At 47.2% G+C, this 17,726-nt stretch overlaps 1 pseudogene; it reads left to right on the top strand.

The window, feature by feature from the left end:
• The first annotated feature begins 8,147 nt into the window (after positions 1-8,147).
• On the top strand, positions 8,148-15,207 carry LOC133052147 (putative killer cell immunoglobulin-like receptor-like protein KIR3DX1; annotated as a pseudogene).
• Positions 15,208-17,726: the final 2,519 nt, after the last annotated feature.

Here is a 17,726-nt window from a genome sequence, read left to right as displayed (position 1 = left end):
CTTGGCCCCATCCTTTGGGCACAGAGAGTGTTATAAATTGAAGAGCTAGATCTCTTTTTAAAGGGGTTCCTCTGTGGACACTCCTCCTCCTCCAAAGCAGCCCAGCAGCTCTGAGGTGAACAGTGGAGTCCAAGAATTATAGGATTGTCTTCAGATGTCCCACCACCTCTTAGTAATCCCCTGGCTATACTAATATTCTATTTTAACTATCTAACATTTTGGGAGAAGTTATTCTAATCAATTGCACATACTGGGTAGGTTATCATGATCATCCTACTTTTTGAGAATTCCAGTAAAGCATAAAAATTTGCAAGTTGAGCCTTCAAATTATTCAGTTTAAAATAAAATAAAGCCAATTAAAAAAGAAACCTCTGTTCAGTAATAGCTTACAAGGATGAACTTATTTACAAGACAGAAAGAGACTTGTAGACTTACAGAAAAAACTTAGAGTTACAGAGGGAAAGGGTGGGGGGAGAGATAGATTGGAAGTTTAAGATTGACATGTGCCCACTGGCATATTTAAAACAAAGTGCTTTCCATGAAACAGTAATAAAAGCAATGCAAGTTGGCAAAATAAAAAGATAAAGTATATTCTGTTTGAGACATCCAGTGTGGTGCCGCTTGCCAGAGAGGCTGCATGTGTGAGTGCTAAGTCGATTCAGTCATGTTTGACTCTTTGCGATCCCATGGATGGTGTGTAGCTTGCTAGGCTCCTCTCTGCATGGGATTCTCCAGGCAAGAATCCTGGAGTGGGCTGCTGTTCCCTTCTCAAGGGAATCTTCTGGACCCAGGGATCGAACCCACATCTCTCATGTCTCTTGCATTGGCAGGCAGATTCTTTACCACTGAGCCACCGGGGAAGCCCCTCAACCTTTTCTCAGCTGTGGGCACTGTGGGTGCTGAGGTTCCAGGGCTAGGAATAGGACAAGATCCCCCTCAGTCTGGACCTGCACTGGCCGATAAAGTAGTTACCCAGCCACGCGGTGCAGACACTGACTACACGTGTATGAAAAAAACGTTCATTTCTTCAGTCACACACACCAGGTTTCAAGTGCTCAGTAGCGTCATGTGGCCAGGTGCCAGGGTGCTGGACAGGGCAGATGTTTAAAGAGTCCCGTCATCACCGAGAATTCTTCTGGACATTCCACTCCAGATCACTGAGGGGGTGCAGAGACAACACTTGCCCCAGGGAGGCTCTGCGTGTGTTGTGTGAATCCACTGATATTTGCAAGTTTTGTCTTTTTTGCTTCTTGTCACCAAAGCCAAGGATTTGAGAATCTTGTGCCTCTTAAGTTATCAGCTGGGTCACCATGTGGCTTCGCTCACCCAAGCAGAGGGATGAAGACCATAACACCATGAGGACCCCGGTGTGAACTGAGCTGGCAAATGGGGCGAAGATCAAGCTCCAGGGTGCCTTACTTGCTTATTGAGCTGTCTGTGTGTGATGGCTCTCCTGGCTTAGAACTAAACCGCCCAAGAACTCTTTCACCAAGAAATGTCAGGATCACTAGAAGTGAAGACAGGCTGGGCTTCTGTGTCGCTACCACGACTGTTTCCATTTTTCCCCGAAGATTCCTTTTTTTTTTTTTTGCCTTTAAGTGCTGGGACCAGATGTCATGATCTTCATTTTTTTTTAATGTTCACAGTGTAGACATGAACCCCAGTTATTCTCATATTTCTTCTTTTAAAAAAATTTGAATGTTAGCATTTGATGCCTGCCTTCTGCTGAATCTGAATTCTTCAACCACTTACAGAAGATGGGTTTACCTGGGTCATGGGTGTATTTCTGTTGTGGCACCAATGCCTGGTCAGAGTAGGTGCTCTGCAATAATTTATGAAGTGACCGAAGATGAGAAGTAAATTCCATTTGTGGAGGGGACTGGAAAAATCAAGTTCTGAGTCTTATTTGGAGCCAGGCTGTGACGGCTGACTCAGGATGAAAACCTGGATTCCACCTTCTGGATCAGGGGGTCAGAACAGGCAAAAAGTGAAAGACGTGAGACCTCGGGGCTGGGCTGAGATGCCGTCGTTGCCAGGTCAATGGAGGGGCCGCCCCCTTGCTGCGGGTCCACGGCCTGGGAACCCCGCGGGGCAGCAGCGGACCCCCAGGGACCACATTCTGTTTGTCCTCTAGGGCCCCATGGTTTCCTCATCCGTACAGGGCAGGTGCAGGGTTCTGTGCGCTGAGAGCTGCAGACATGCCTTCCATCCTCTCTGCACTTCTCTGCCTTGGCCAGATGTGGAGGGCAGGAAGGGACTGCAGGAGGGGACGGGACGCCCACCCTCCCCCCAGTTCATTGGAACCTCTGGGCTTGGGCAACTGGAGGGCCAGGGATCCTGATGGGAAGAGAATCAGCCCAGGCTTTCGCTGGCAAATCTCTCACTTCCAGGGCTGTGTCTGGGCCAGAGGACCCTGAATGCTGCAGGTGGGTCCCCCCGGGTCTCCTGAGACCCATGTCTCACTTGAGCCCTGAAAACTTGGTGGGGGCGAGGTGGGGGCTCTGTGACGCTGGTGAAACCTGGAAGGGCTCCTGACCTGAGCTGGGGAGTGAGGAGAGGGGAGGTCCTGGGACTCAGCCAATGACATCATTCCAGGGACCATCCACAAACCCACCATCTGGGCTGAGATTCTTTTGGGCAGCTTCAAAGTGCCCATGTGAATACACTGAATGCAGACTTGGAATGTGCAAGTGAGTACACAGACCATCAAGGAGTATGCTGCAGTTGGCCTGCACTATTTGGAACTGTAAATGGCAAAGCATTCCAGTATTCTTGCCTGCAAAATCCCATGGATGGTGGGCCTGCCAGGGGATAGTCCAGGGGGGTCAAAAAGAGCCAGCCAGGACTCAGCGACTTCACTTTCTTTCATTTCATTTTAAAATATATTTATTTTACAGGTTTCATTTTCTAACTTTCATAATATATATATTTGAGTGAAGTTAGTTGACTTACAGTGTTTCGGGTGCACAGTGAGGTGATTCAGTTATATATATACACTTGGTATTTTTCAGATTATTCTCCATTTTAGGTTATTACAAGATATTGACTATAGTTCTTGGTGCTATATGGTAAACCTTTGTTGCTTCTTGCATATCTGTTTTTTTAATTGGAAAGTTAGCTTTCTATTAATACTTCTGTTTAAAAATTTATGTTACATTCCACTTCAGAGTTATGCTACACTGATAGTGAACGGTTGATGCCAGACTCCCACCATGGCCTCATTGAAATTAAATGGAAAACAATGGCAATGTGAACTGTGGGAAGAAATATTGAGTCTCCTTATGTTACTGGCGGGCTTCCCTGGAGACTCAGAAGACGAAAATCCACCATAATGCAGTAGACCTTAGTTCGATCCCTGGCTTGGGGAAGATCCCCTGGAGGAGGAACTGGCAACCCATCCCAGTATTCTTGCCGGGAGAATCCCCACTGACAGAGGAGCCTGGTGGGATGCAGCCCAAGGGATCACAGGGAGTCAGACACAACTGAGCGACTAGGCAAAAGCACCATGTGACTGGTGGGAGGACAGATGACTACAGCAGTCGGGGAGTTGATAACATGTACCATTCAAAGGGAGAGCCACACACCTCTGGATCTGACTTCCTCTTAGATCTGTTCCTTCAGCTCTAACCCTTGGGCTCTGCTGTCTGTTCTTAGTCATGCTGACTCTTTGGTAAAAGAACGTTGCCATGAGCTTGGAACAGAGGAGAACCCATTCTCAAGGCTGGAGAAGTAAATGGCAACACACTCTAGTATTCTTGCCTGGAGAACTCCATGGACAAGGAGCCTGGTGGGCTACAATCGATAGGATCACAGAGTCAGACGTGACTGAAGGACTAAGACTATTCTCAGGGCTCTGGACTTGAACGGTATGACACTTTCCCATTCGTACAGAGATAAAAAGTTGGAGAACAGACAGAAACTTTTGTCTTGTTGGGGTCTTAAAGGGATATTATGAACAGACCTACATGGAAAGCTTCGAGAACAAAGGAATCCAGTATTAAAAGTTTTCCACAGTGGAGTGGACGTAAGTATGCCTATGGCTGATCTGTGTTGACGTATGGCAGAAGCCATCACAGTACTGTAATTGTCCTTTAATTAAAAATAAGTAAATAAGTCAAGGGGAAAACAAGCTTGGAACAGGAATTCTCTGGTGGTCCAATGGTTGGGAATCTGCCTGCCCATGTAGGGGACACAGGCCCGGCCTTGAGAATGGGAAGATTCCACATGCCTCAGGGCAGTTAAGCCCGTGGGCCACAAGCCCATGTGCCTAGAGCGGGTGCTCCACAACAAGAGAAGCCACAGCGATGAGAGCCCTGCACACAGCAAAGAGCAGCACCCCCTTCCCGCAACTAGAGAAAGCCTGTGCCCAGCGACGAAGACCCAGCACAGCCATTAATTAATTAATTGAAAGTTGGCAACAGCCAGCTATACCTCCTCCCCTCTTAGAGTGTGTGTGTGTCTGTGTGTGTGTGAGTGAAAGTGTGAGTTCACAGGTGGTTATTTAACCTGTATTAACAGGTTATTAACCTGTCAGAATGACTGCTATCAAAAAGTCTACAAGCAATAGATGCTGGAGAGGTGTGCAGAAAAGGGAAACCTCTTACACTGTTGGTGGAAATGCAAACTAGTACATCCACTATGGAGAACAGTGTGGAGATTCCTTAAAAAACTAGAAATAGAACTGCTATATGACCCAGCAATCCCACTCCTGGGCATACACAGTGAGGAAACCAGAACTGAAAGAGACACCTGTACCGCAATGTTCATCGCAGCACTGTTTATAATAGCCAGGACATGGAAGCAACCTAGATGCCCATCAGCAGACAAATGGATAAGAAAGCTGTGGTACATATACACAATGGAATATTACTCAGCCATTAAAAAGAATTCATTTGAGTCAGTTCTAATGAGATGGATGAAACTGGAGTCCATTATATAGAGTGAAGTGAGCCAGAAAGATAAACATCAATACAGTATACTAACACATATATATGGAATTTAGAAAGATGTTAACGATAACCCTTTATGCAAGACAGAAAAAGAGACACAGATGTATAGAACAGACTTTTCATATGATATCACTCATATGTGGAATCTAAAAGGAACATATCAATGCAACAGGAACAGACTCACAGACATAGAGAACAGGCTTGTGGTTGCCAAGGAGGGAAGGATTGGGAGATTGGGATTAGCAGATGAAATCTATTTTTACGTAGAATGGATAAACAATGAGGACCTACAGTCTAGAATGGGGAATTCTATTCAGTATCTTGCTGTAATTCATAATGAAAAAGAATACATTTGTCACAGTGAATCAATTTGCTGTACAGCAGATATGAACTATACTTCAATAATTTTTTTAATTAAAAAAATTTGCAGTTTATGTATCTGCAATGAAAGAGTACATGGCTGTCAGGGAATGTTTGACCGAGGATTCCTACGTGCTGTCTCTCATGAGTCCTTTGTCCCTCTTCAAGCGGAACAGCACACTGCTCCCAGGGACTGAGGTCATTGTGTGAGGCAGGCTTGGGTCTCCTTTAGTAAACATTCTCTTTCGGACAAAACTGCTTAGTCTCGTTCCCCTTTCTTGAGATATGGATTGTCTCCTGACCTCGTGACTAACATTATCCCTTGTTCCCTTGGTAACGATTGCTGTATGTTTGGTTTTCTGATCTCTGTCATTCCCGAAAGAAGTTTCTTGTACCACAGCCTATATATACTCATAGAAAAATCATTAAAGCACCTTTGGTCCATCAGAGCTTAGGTCCCCGGGTCGTTTTTTGTCTCTCTCTCTCCTTCTCTTTTTTACTTTCTTATCATCAACTCCGTACCACCAGGTTCCAGTCCACTGAAAGACCCCAACACATGGCAGTAAAAATGCACAAACTGAAATGACAAAGAATACACATCAATTTTGAAGCATGATATTAAGTAAATAAAAGGAAATTTTAAGAACCCTGACTGTCCTCACACTCCATTACATACATAATAATCAAGAGGAGACCAGATTTATTACCTAGGGAGCATAACTAATCTAAGCATCCCCACTCCTAGCAAATTGGTACAGAATCACAGCCCTTACTGAGGTTCTATCATGTCCATGAACAAATGCTGACCTGGGTGTGTGTCTGCCCTTGGAATCCTGAAACAGATGGACAATTTTGTCCTGGTTTGGAACTGATTGTTGAGGACACGTCCCTCACTCAAGCATTCTGGAGCTTGGAAGTCTCTCCTTTACACATTTTTATGTACAAAGCAAGGTTGTCCACCTTTTCTGGCAAAACAATTCCACACCCCCCAAAAAAACCCACAATCATTTTACACACATCTTTTTGTGTACACGTGTGGTCCTTGGATTGGCAAGAAAGAAAGAGAGAGAGACAGAAAGAGTGTGTGTGTGTGCGAAGTTTCCACTCATAGTCAGGAAATAATTTCAGATGAAAAGAATAGTCAGGGGAAGACAAATATCACATGATATCACTTATTGGTGACATCTAAGAAAATGAACTTATTTACAAAACAGATTCACAGAGAATGAACTTATGGTTACCAGGTGGGATGGTGGGTGGGGGGACCGATAGATTGACAGCTTGGCTTTGACATATACACACGGCTATACTTAACATGGATGACCAACAAGGACCTACTGGATAGCACAGGGAACTCTGCTTAATATTCCGTAACTAGCTAAGGGGGAAAAGAATTTGAAAAGCAATAGACACATGTATGTGTATAACTGAATCAACTTGTTGTATGCCTGACACTAACAGTTTCTTAATAACCTATACTCCACTATATAATTTTTTTAAATTTTCAAAGAGCCATAATACGCATGTCTCTTTCTCTTATAAGAATGCAGAATCAAAGTCTCTATTAATGAGTTCTTTTCTTTCATTTACTTTTATTAGATTCATGTCAATGTGTGACAAAAACCACTACAATATTAATGAGTTCTTAAATGGCAACCTTCACTGAGCCTGAAATATGAAATGTGTACATGTGATTTCTCTTCTGCAAAGAGTTAAGGTTAATGACATTTATCGTCACCTTGGGGAAAGCATTCTGCATGGTATATACTGGATTTCTTCAGAAGGGTTATCTTTCTTATGAAGATCATCATTTAAAGCATTTTTACTTTATCAGGGCAACATGCCATCTCTTATGTAAAAGCATGAGGGGATTGTTGGAATTCTTGGACATTCTGGTTGAGGATACATATTAATTAGAGTTGTTTTCTCTGCACTGAACTCCCTGGTTTGTTTTGTAGAGAATGAGTAACAACATGACAACCAGGAAAATGAATTCCAGGTAACATGATTGAAAAAAAAAATTGTTTTAAATTCAAGAGCAGAGAGGCCTTAGAAATCTTTGCTGACAATAAATCACTGTGGTTTTTTCCCTGTGGGTACCATTAGACAGTAAGCAGTTAGTAACCCTGCACTTTTTTGGGGATGGGGGGCTGGGCTTCATGGCTTGGGGGATCTCATCTTAGTTCCCCAACCAGGAATTGAACTTGGGCATTCAGCATTGAAATCAGGGAGTAGCCACTGGATCACCAGGTAATTCCCAGACCTGCACAACTGAAGTAGAACGTGTCATCAAAAGAAGGAAAGGAACTGAGTCAGTCTTTCTTCAAACAAGATATTTATAGAAACTAAGCCTCTCAGTTGGTAAAGAATCTGCCTGCAATGCATGAGACCCGGGTTTGATTCCTGGGTTGGGAAAATTCCCTGGAGAAGGAAATGGCAACCCACGCTAGTATTCTTGCATGGGAAATCCCATGGACAGAATTCCCACTGGGATACAATCCATGGGGTCACAAGAGTCGGACACCACTTTGCAACTAAACCACCACCACCAACATGGTGTACACTGAATCACCGTTACTACTTGATGAGGCAGCAAGACCTGTTCAAATCCTCCTACGTTTACAGTGTTCAGGGAAACAAAAAGTGATGCTCAGGTCATGAGGACTGCTCAGTGACAAGGCTCAGGTCAGACTTCCACCCCTAGCATGAGAAGAGGCTGCCCATCTTCCCCTCTGACATGCACCAGGCTGACTGTATGAACAACACCGCCCGCTTTCCGCATCCTGTAACTTGGTCAGCTTTGCTCAGTCCTGCCTCCTGCCTCACAGAAGCAGAGCCATGTGCCCCACACTCCTCAGCCTCCTGAGTCTCGGTGAGTCCGGAAAGACCCGGTAGGAGAGGGTTATGGTGGAAATCGGGGGTCTTCACACCACTGACCAGCTTCCCTGGATGAAGGTGCAGGGAGCGTGGGGTTCATCAGGACGAGCCATCTCTGACGGGGTTTTCCTTCTAGGATTCTGCGTGAGTCTGAGGATCTGGGCAGCTGTGGGTGAGTCCTCCTCATCCCTTATTTCTGTGTTGAGCAGAGCAGGCGGGGCTGACGCAAATGACACTGGGGGGGCAGGGTGAGACCCCTGTCAGTACAGTGAGAGCCGCATGCCCTGTGGATCCCAGGTCATCCTATTGCCCTTGATACTCACCTTCACTCTCCCCAGAGGTTAGCCCAGCTCTGGACTCTGGACCTGAAGGGACAGTGTGAAGTCTGGGAGGCGGGAGCTGGGGCCCTGAGTGCCATTTTTATCATGAGAGGGAGTGAGGGGCTGCAGCCCACAGACCCCTCTCAGAGAAGGTGGCATCTCCAACCGGCCCTTTACAACAGGATCTGCAGGACCACCTGCTAGACCTGACCCCAGGGGAGGGGCTGGGCATCAGGCAGGGCCACCTGGACCTGGTCCCACATTTGATGGAGGCTAGCTATCAAAGGAGTGAGGTTCATGGTTTCCTTCCTTCTTTTCAGTCAAGTGGGTTTTTCTCTTCTTAGTTGTGTTACTGTAAGTCGCTCAGTCGTGTCTGACTCTTTCTGACCCCATGGACTGTAGCTCAGCAGGCTCCTCTGTCCATGGGGTTCTCCAGGCAAGAATACTGGAGGAGGTTATGGTTACCTTGTCCAGGAGATTTTGCCAACTCAGGGATTGAACCCTGCTCTCCTGCATGACAGGAATATTTTGTAACATTTGAGCTGCAACAAATCCAACAGGGAAGCCCTTTCACTTCTTTTCCATTTATCAATTTTTCCGTGGTGTTTTCTTTTGCCTGTATCATGCAGCTTGCAGGATCTTAGTTCCCTAATCAGGGATCAAGCCAGGCCCTTGGCAGAGAAAGTGCCGAGCCCTAATCACTGGACCGCCAGGGAATCCCCAGTGTTTTGTGTTTTGAGAGAAAGTTTTTCAACATTTTGCCAACCCAAGGAATGATACTTCTGAATCATTTCTGAGAATCATATTCTTAGAATCTCCATGATATCCTCCTAGGTTGACTGTGTCTCTGTCTGCACCCAAATGCAAGGTGTCCTTGAGTATCAAGGTGATGCACTTTAGGAGAGAAGACTTGCATGAATTGAAGGGGAAGGGTCCATGGGGGCAGGGTGGAGAGGAGACTGTTCCTATTTGCTTCTCAAAGCCTGTGCCTTCTTCTGTCCTAGGTGAATATGACAAGCCCTCTTTGTCAGCCTTGCCAAGACCCGTGGTTCCCTTAGGACAGACTGTGACTCTTCGGTGTCACTCCCGTTTTCCATTTGCAATATTCAGTCTGTTCAAAAGAGATGGGACCAGTTTGCCCAAGCTACAGGAACATCAACTCAACACCTTCAGTCTTGGCCCAGTGACCAGAGAACATACTGGGTCCTACACATGTTCTGGAGCCTACAGGTCTCCCTCTGTGTGGTCCACACACCGTGACCCCCTGCAGATAGTGACCACAGGTAGGAGGGGTCCAGCCAAGCCTGGGATGGCTGAGCCTGCAGGCATTCATATCCTAGGTCCACGTGCCAGTGCAGCCAAAGACGTCCTCCGGATTCCTAGCCAAAACCTAAGCAGGGAAAGAGAACCCACTCTGAGAGTTTAAACTCAGGGTGTTGATAGAGGGATGGGGTGCCCGGCTCAGGAAGGAGGAGCCTCCCTAGGCATTAGTTAGACAGAATGCAGCCACTGTCTGCCAGGAGGGAGGATGGCAACAACCCTGATCCAGCACCTGCCACCCAGTAGGGAGCTGTAATACCGTATGAAAGAGCTGGGGTCCAGGGAGGAGACCCAGGAATGGCTTCAGAGGCATGAGGTGGGATCACAGATGGGAAATGTTCCCTTTTTTCTCCACTTCCTTCCTGTTGATGCCAGTCATCACCCACGTTATAGGAGACGTGTGTGAAGGGAGCCAGGGTATGACTCCTCAGAACCACCCAAGCCCTGAAATGCAAATTAGGGATGGGATGAAGCTGAGAGCATGGCAACCAACTCCAGTATTCCTGCCTGAGAATCCCATGGAGAAAGGATCCTGGCAGGCTACTCTCCATGGGGTCCCACAGAGTCAGACACGAGTGAAGTGACTGAGCATGCATGCATGAACTGAGAGCAGATCCAGCAGCTACAGAGCTTAGAATAAACAGAGAGGAGGCTGGAGGTCTTGAGCAAAGAGAAACAGAAAAGCATGAGCCAGAGCCTGAGAACAAGGCTACAGAGAATGCCACAGGACAGGAAGGGTAATTGGCTTTGCTGGTTCACAGGGACGTTTTTCACACCTTCATGTGTCAGGGGAAGCGCCGAGGTCAGGTGGCTCACTGAAGCTCACAACTTCTTTGCTCCTAGGTGTGTTCACAAAGCCCGCCATCTCAGCCCACCCAGGCCCCATAGTGAGGGCGGGAGGGAATGTGACCTTCCGCTGTCACTCACCACTGCTGCTTCACAAATTTATGCTGCACAAAAAAGGCAACATGGGCATTTCCAGAGACGTGGAGAGATGCTCCCGGGTGGGCATGCTGCAGCTGACTTCTCCATTGGCCCCATGACCTCGGGGAGTGAGCGCACCTACCAATGCTATGGCTCTCTCAGCCGCTCACCCTATGAGTGGTCAGCCCCCAGTGACACCGTGGACATCGTCATCACAGGTGAGTATGTCCAGACCAGTCCCCTCTGCTGTCTGTGTCACAGGACGTCTGGTATCCAGTCCAGCATCAGTACCGGGAGAGAATGACAGGCGTGCAGAGACACTCACAAACTCAAGAGAGGGAACAAACCAGAGAGAGAGGAGGTGTGAACATGGAAGGAAAACAGAACAGAGCACCTGCCATGTGCTAAAGAGAAGACACAGCCGGTGACAGAGTGAAGGAGCAAGAACGTGAAAGAACGAACAATAGAGAAAAATGTACCAGAGCAGGGACCCGGGCAGTTCCCGGCTCAGGCAGCCAACGATGGTTGGTTAAGGGGTTGGTTTCCCACCTTCATGTCAGAGCTCCCTTCCTCTGTCAGGAGCACTGTAGTACCAGACGCCCTTGCAGTCTGGCCCCTGGGTGGTCAGGACGGAGGTCGACACCTTGACGTTGCTCAGCCTTGTGGTTTAATGCGTCCTTCTGCTCAAAGGGGGGACAGTGGTCCCTGCCAACCCTCCCCACTAAGGAGTCCCTTCCAGCCCCTGGGGGTGGGCACGGCAGCACTGAACACTCCCTCAAGTTTGAGGTAGTCAAAGATCCAATGAGATTCTGGCAATCTCCCGGCCATAATGTCTTGTTCTGGGTCAGTACCCTATTTTATGATGGTCCCAGCAGAACCTAGTAGGTTCCATTTTTCAAGAGAACCCCTCATCTCGTTGATTTTTAAAGTATATTTTTTCTTATTCATTTTGGTTTAAGTCTGGTTGATTTATGATGTTGCTAATTCCTGTTGTACATAAGAGTGATTCAGTTGTTCATTTACCTATATTTCTTTTTTAAGAAAAGGATACTAAGTGACACTCCAATATTAAAGTTATGTTTGAATATTTCCCTGGGCCGGGTATTCCTTGCTGTGGGGCTTTCTCTCCTGGCAGTGGGCGGCCTTCTCATTGTAATGCTCCTCTTGTTGCACACTTTGGGTTTTAGTCCCCTATTTAGGTCTAGAGTTACTTTATGCTCTAAGATCAAGGTCTCTTCCTTCCAGGTTGGTCCAAGAAACCCTTTCTCTCAGCCCAGGGGGCCTCCATGGTGAGGTCAGGAGAGAATGTGACCTTGCTCTGCAGCTCCAAGCACCCTTTTCACCAGTTCCATCTGTTCAGGGAGGGGGAGAACCTTGGGCGCCTGCTCGCTGGAGGCCAGGGCCCCCGCGGAGCACTCCAGGCCGAGTTCCCTCCGGGTCCTGGGGCCCCAGCCCACAGCGGGGTCTAGAGGTCCTACGGCTCCTTCACTCACTCTCCCTACGCGTGGTCAGACTCCAGCGACCCTCTGCTCTTGTCTGTCACAGGTGAGGACCCTCCTCCTGGCCCAGCTTTCTTGTTGCTCTTCAGTCGCTAAGTTGTGTCCAACTATTTTTGACCCCGTGGGATGCAGCATGACAGACTCCTCTGTGCTTCACTATCTCCCCTTCGTGGATCACAGCCTTGTCCTGGTAAACAGGCTTGTGTAACTCAATGAAGCTCTGAGCCATGTCGTGCAGGGCCACCCAAGACAGACAGGTCATAGTGAAGAGGCCTGACAAAACGTGGTCCCCTAGGAGGAAATGGCAACCCACTGCAGAATTCTTGTTTCCAGAACCCCAAGAAGTGTCCCGTGCTTTACTATGCACTAAATCACTTTGTGTTGGCCACAAATTCCATTTGGCTTTTTCCATAACATCTTACTCTATCACTGAACTCTAGCTCAAGGGCTCCATGCTGGTTTCAGGGGAACTTAGGGCTTCTGGAGAAATGGAGGCAATGAGAACCAGAGAGGAAGAGAGATGGTCGATGGCATCTCAACCCTGTTCCATCTCCTGTATGGATGCTCCACATCAGAGTCCTGTCTATCCAGGCAAATAAAGAAAAGGGTCAGGGTAGATCCAGGAGGAGGAGAGGCTGGGCTGATTTGGAAACATGAGAGATTGCATTAGCCCCTTACTCTTAATGTTTTCCGAGAGGCACCTCTGACATACAAGTGATTTCCCAATTAAGGAGCATAGATACTCATTCCCAGAGCAGAGAGAATGTCTCTTGCTTACAGATGTCTTTCATCTCAAGTCATACCCTTCCCGCCTGGTTCCACCATCTCTTCTCTAGGATTGAGGTTCTACTCAACGCATTCATGGGGAGGGACCAGAAGCTCTCCCCCCCACCCCATCAGTGCTCTGAGGGATCACAGAGTCAAGGACAGGCAGGAGGTCAACCTTCCAAAAATAACAGTCCTCCTTTGGTGGGGTGAGGAAGGTTACTAGCTCACCTCTTCTGTCTTTTTTCTCCTAGGTTCCACTGCAAGAACTTGCACATCACCCATGAATCCAAGAAGCACAGAAAGTAAGCAAGAAGATCTCCTATCTTAGCAAATTTCTAAGAAGACTTAGGGGTCCTGTGTGAGTGTTGGCTTATCCAGCTACCAGCTCTGTGAATTTGTGCTTCTAAACATCCATCTCAAGTCAGCATTTGAGATTGTGGTGTGCATGAGAACCAGAGGGGGCATTGAGATCCTGGGACTGGGAATTTCTAAACTGAAGAAAGTGGGTCAGAGTGACCTGATCCCATGCCTAAGGGAGATGCTTACCCTCCCTCCACCATGATCTTTGGGGATGGATTGGGGTGGCAAGTGAAGAATTTTAGGGAGCACCTTAAATATGTTATTCTTCTGTTAGTGTTTTATGAACTAAGCATCCACAGTTCTGAAATAAATGTGTTATATCTTCTTGAGGATTCTGTGCCAGGTATATGTGGATGAGGGGGAAATGTATTGTGGAGTAAAAGGGTCTCCAAGCATGGAAAAGTACCATGCCTTGACGTGGGAGAAGAGAAAAACTGCATTGGTGCCCAGTGGACCTTGGTTCAGACCTCTGCTGGACTTGCAAGGCCTCTTTACTTCATCCAATCCTAGCATCTCTCCTGGATGCTTTGGTACCTCCTGGGAAGTGGAGACCATAAGTGATCAGGCTGACAGATGCTGACAGTTTGACACAAGGATACAATAAAACCAGTGTGTAGGGGCACCGTGTACGCAATGAAAAACGAGACCGTCCGTTTGCTTGTTGACAGAAGCAGGGTTTCCTCAAGAATGCTCCAGTGCGCTGTACATCGTCCTTGGGCTTGCCATAGCCTTCACCTCTACCATCATCCTCCTCGCTGCTCTTGTCTGTCACTGGTGTTCTACCCAAAATTATAAGTCTGAGGGTGGCCTGCTCATTATCATCTGACCCAGGGGGAGCTGGGCTCATAGCAGAGAATGGCGTTTTCTCTTCCTGTAGGTTAAAAACTCATTTCCGTTGTTGTTATCTCGGAGGGAACAACTTCCGGAGACCCATGGAACCCTGTTCTTTTTATGGAAATATGTGTTGATTTATTCTTGGCTGCATCAGGTCTTTGCAGCAGCATGGGGGATCCACATTGCAGTCTGGGGTGTGGTTCAGGCTCCAGAGCTCGTGCGCTCAGCTGTTGCAGCTCGTGGGGCTTAGTTGCTTCAAGACACATGGGATCATAGATCTCCCACCAAGGATAGAACCCAGGCTGCGTGCACTGGAAGATGGACACTTAATCTCTGGACACCAGGGACATTCCAAGCCCTGTTCTTCTCTTCAACTACAACCATCTGTTCTTCTCCCCTACATGATCTTGGGAATCTGCTGATATGCAGAAGAGGATGGTCCATAACAGAAGACGTAGGATGGGTCTGTGGGTTTGCACAGTCTTCTGAGAGAGTCAGTGAATGCCTGGGCTTGTAGATGGAATGTTTTGTTTTCATTTAATGTAGTGGAGTAGACAGACTCAGCAACCAGGGGCACACCCCTGTTTTTTTTCTGGCTTTGATATCCCCATCAAAGTTATGGAGGTCTGGAATAACTGCCTCCACCCCCTGGATCCTTGACTCTCTTTCAGTCGCGGATCTTGCTGTTATGGACGGAGAGCCCCAGGAAGACCAAGCAGTGAGCAATGAAGTGAGTCCTCCCAGCCCAAACCCTACCATAGCATCGGCCCATCCAATGCCCAATGTCCCAGCCTTCAAAGATCGTGTCTCAGTCCATCATTCACACCTCCTTCCTCTCAGGACTCTCCAGCAGAAGACGTGATATATGCTCACTTGGACCTCGGGACCCTCTCTGAGAGACTGAATACTCCCACTCCCCTGAGCCCTATGCACCCCTTCCCCGAGCCCATTATCTATGAGGAATTCAATGTAAAGAAAGACCGTGCTGAGCCCTGACCTGGCCCCAGGCTGTGATCACACAGAGTGCTACAAATCAAAAACTTAGATCTCTTTTTAAAGGGGTTCCTCTGTGGACACTCCTCCAAAGCAGCCCAGCACCTCTGAGGTGAACAGTGGAGTCCAAGATTGCCAAATCATCTTCAAAAATCCCACAACCTCGAAGTAATCTCCTGTATCTTCTAGGACTCCATTTTCTCTATCTCACTGTTTGAGAAATGGGATAATCAATCACACACACTGGGTCGGTTAATATGATCATCTTACTTTATCTAAAAATCCAATAAAGCATAAAAAAATCTGCCAGTTGATTCTTCAAATTATTCAGTTTTTTTAAAAAACACAAAACCAATAAATAAGATGTCTATTCAGCAACGTTTTACAAGGATGAACTTATTTACAAAACTGAAACAACCTTGTAGACTTAGAGAACAATCTTAGAGTTACAGAGGGGAAGGGTTGGGGGAGAGATAGACTGGAAGTTTAAGATTGATGTGTGTTATATTTAAAATAAAATGATTTCCATAAAAACTAACAAAAGCAATGCTAGATGGCCAAATAAACAGATGAAGTATATTCTGTTTGAGATATCCAGTGTGGTGCCACTACCTATATGAGGCTGGGTGTGTGCATGCTAATTCGATTCAGTCATGTCCGACTCTTTGCAATGGCATATACAGTGTGAGGCTCGCTAGGCTCCTCCGTGCATGGGATTCTCCAGGCACGAATCCTGGAGTGGGCAGCCATTCCCTTCTCGAGGGGATCTTCTTGACCCAGGGATCAAACCCATGTCTCTCATGTCTCTTGCATTGGCAGGTGGATTCTTTACATCTGACCAACCGAGGAAGCTCCCTCAATCTCTTCCCAGGCGTGTGCACTGAGGGTGCTGGGGTTCCAGGGGTGGAAACAGGACAAGATCCCCCTCAGTCTGGACCTGCACTGGCCGGTAAAGTACTTACCCAGCCACGCAGTGCAGATATTGACTCTACACGTATGTGAAGTAAAGCGTTCAGTTCTTCAGTCACACCCACCACGTTTCAAGTGCTCACCAGCGTCATGTGGCCAGGTGCCAGGGTGCTGGACAGGGCAGACGTTTGAAAAGTCCCGTCATCACAGAAAGGTCTACTGGACATTCCACTCCAGATCACTGAGGCCTGCAGAGGGAACACTTGCCCTGGGGAGGCATTGCACGTGTTGTGTGAATCCATCTATATTTCCACGTTTGGTCTTTTTTGCTTCTTTTCACCAAAGCCAAAGATTTGAGAATCTTGTGCCTTTTAAGTTATCAACTGGGTCACAATGTGGCTTGGCTCGACCAAGAAAAGGGCTGAAGATCATAAAAACATGAGGACCCCGGTGTGAACTGAGCTGGCAAATAGGGCGTATATGAAGCTCCATGGAGCCTTAGTTGCTCATTGAAATCTCTGGGTGTGATCTTTCCCCTGGCTTAGAACTAAACCGCCCAAGAACTGTTTTACCAAGAAAAATCTCAGGATCGCTACAAATGAAGACATGCTGGGGCTTCCTTTCTTGTTGCTACTGTGAGTGAGCACACACCACACGGCTGTGTGATATATCTGAACATGCAATCATGTCCTAATACATGTAAGTCAGGTCATTAGCTTCTACACCTCAGGGCTGTATGTCAATTACAACAAATGAAACTGGATAGATAGATAATATATGTGCTTCATCTCTTGGTCATGTCCAGCTCTTTACAACACGATGGACTGAAACCTTATAGGACCCTCTGTCCATGGGATTGTCCAAGCAAGAATATTGGAGTGGGTTGCATTTCATTCTCCATGAGGATATGTAGATAGAGAGATAGATCAATAGACTTCAGTGGTGGCTATACCACTTCCTGAGGCAGTTGGTGACTTTAGCAAGCTGCTTCCTGTCTTATTTTTATTTCACTTCAGGGAAGTATATCATATGTATTAGTATATGTGTCTGTCCTTGATCAGGAACTCTTATGAGGGCCATTCTTGTCTGAATCCTGGAGTCTCCATTGGTTGACAAGGAGAGCAACATGAAGCATCAAAGGATGCTTTGAAGGGACAGAAATGACTCACATGCTTCACCTCAAGGGGACAGAGACACATCCTGCTTCTTACACACCCTGGGCTGTCACTGGGAGAAGTAAAGCCTGCCCTCTGGGCCCAGAAGGAAGAGCTGTGCTGTCTTGTGAGAGCCGAGTGTATTTTGCAAAACTCCCCAGCCCTGCTCACTCCCCCACGCTTTGGTTCACCAGGTCTCTGAGGGCATCGCTGGTGCCTCCACCCAACCACGGTGGGGAGTGGAGGTCACACTCAACTCCTCGACTCTTACATCTGGTATTCAATCACGCAGTAAATGAATTCAGCCTCCAGGGTCCGCCTGACCCCTGCTGTCCTCTCCATCCACATAATCCAGCCCACAGCCACACCTGGATCCTAGCCATAACCTCCCTGGGCTCTGAGCTCCAGATCCACACTCCCATCTCTAGTTCATCCTCCACATTTCATCTTTCTAACTCA

Source organism: Dama dama, chromosome 4 (assembly GCF_033118175.1).
Source record: "Dama dama isolate Ldn47 chromosome 4, ASM3311817v1, whole genome shotgun sequence".
In the NCBI taxonomy this organism is placed as follows: domain Eukaryota; kingdom Metazoa; phylum Chordata; class Mammalia; order Artiodactyla; family Cervidae; genus Dama; species Dama dama.
This window is presented reverse-complemented; position numbering and strand designations above follow the sequence as displayed.